This window comes from Penaeus chinensis, chromosome 16 (assembly GCF_019202785.1).
Source record: "Penaeus chinensis breed Huanghai No. 1 chromosome 16, ASM1920278v2, whole genome shotgun sequence".
NCBI lineage: Eukaryota > Metazoa > Arthropoda > Malacostraca > Decapoda > Penaeidae > Penaeus > Penaeus chinensis.
In genome coordinates, this window is record NC_061834.1 from 21,390,762 (window position 1) to 21,392,217 (window position 1,456).

Consider the following 1,456-nt stretch of genomic DNA (forward strand, 5'->3'; position numbering starts at 1 on the left):
GGAAATAAAAAGAGTGCTTACAGGCATGAAGAGAGGGAAAACACCAGGTGAAAACCTTAAAATAGATGCAGGAGAAATTGCAACAGTGAAACTTGCCCATCTTTTCAACAGACGCATTCTCAACGGAAAACTCCGAAAACCTGGAAAACTGCAACAATTATTTTGATACATAAAAAAGGGAATAGATCTAAATAACTACCGACCCATAATTTTCCTTCCAGTTACTTACAAACTGTTCACTAAAGTCATCACAACTCGCATCTCTGACAGTCTGGATTTTAACCAGCTAAGAGAGCAGGCAGGCTTCTACAGAGGATTCTCAACAGACCACATCCACACGTTCACCCAAATAAGAGAAAAAACAAACGAATAGAGGAAATCCGTGTGTATGGCATTCATCGATTATGAAAAGCATTTAACTTTACATACACCAGCAGTTCTATACCATCTCATCAAAAACTGTTTACAGCTTGCCTTGAGGAAATATTCAAGAAGCTAGAATGGAGCAGCAATTAATAAACAATCTGAATAGAGAAAGTCTGAAAGGCGGATAAACAAGAAAAAGACTAAGATCATGTTTAACAGTAGAGTTCAATTCAAACAGATACATGTACAAGGTGATGCGCTAGAGGTAGTGGACAAGTATATATACCTAGGGTAACTCGTACAGCCAAACACATCTAGTAAAGAGGAAATAAAGCAACGCATCAGTCTAGGCTGGAATGCCTTCGGCACACACGGTAGCATGCTAAGAGGCTCCTTGCCATTATGTTTAAAAAGAAAGTCTTTAACCAATGCATCCTCCCAGGTATGACATATGAGTCAGAAACATGGACCACAACCAAATTACTGGAGAAGAAACTTATAAGTGCCCAGAAAGGGATGGAGAGGCAGATGTTGGAAATTAGCCTAAGAGATCGGATGAGGGCGATATGGATCAGGGAACAGACAAAAGTCGAAGGTATACTTATGAGCTTAAAAAAAAAATGAAAAGGCAATGGGCAAGTAACAGACTGGGCTATAGATAACATAAAAAAGATTAAGGGCCAGACCAATGACAAGATGGTGTGACAACATCTCATAGTGGACTTTGAGATGTCTGTTGGTCCTCGTGGGTCTGGAGCTGATGCTGGCAGAGAGAATAGCCTCCTTTTCCTGGACTTTGCTAGGTCTCAGAAATTGCATTCTAACCCACATCACTGGACTTGGTACAGCCATACAGGTAATGTGACCAAGGTGATTGACCACATCCTCAGTAGCACTCAATGGAGGATCCTCCAGAACTGCAGGGTGTATCGTAGGACCGAGTTCTGTGGAACTGATTATAGATTAAATGTAGCTACTCGCCGGGTCAACTTTAGATGACCCCGTCACTCCAATGAATACCTTAGGGTGCATCATCTGGACAGACTGAGGGAGGGTGAGTGAGCCCAGGGGTATGCAGAGGCCATCTCTT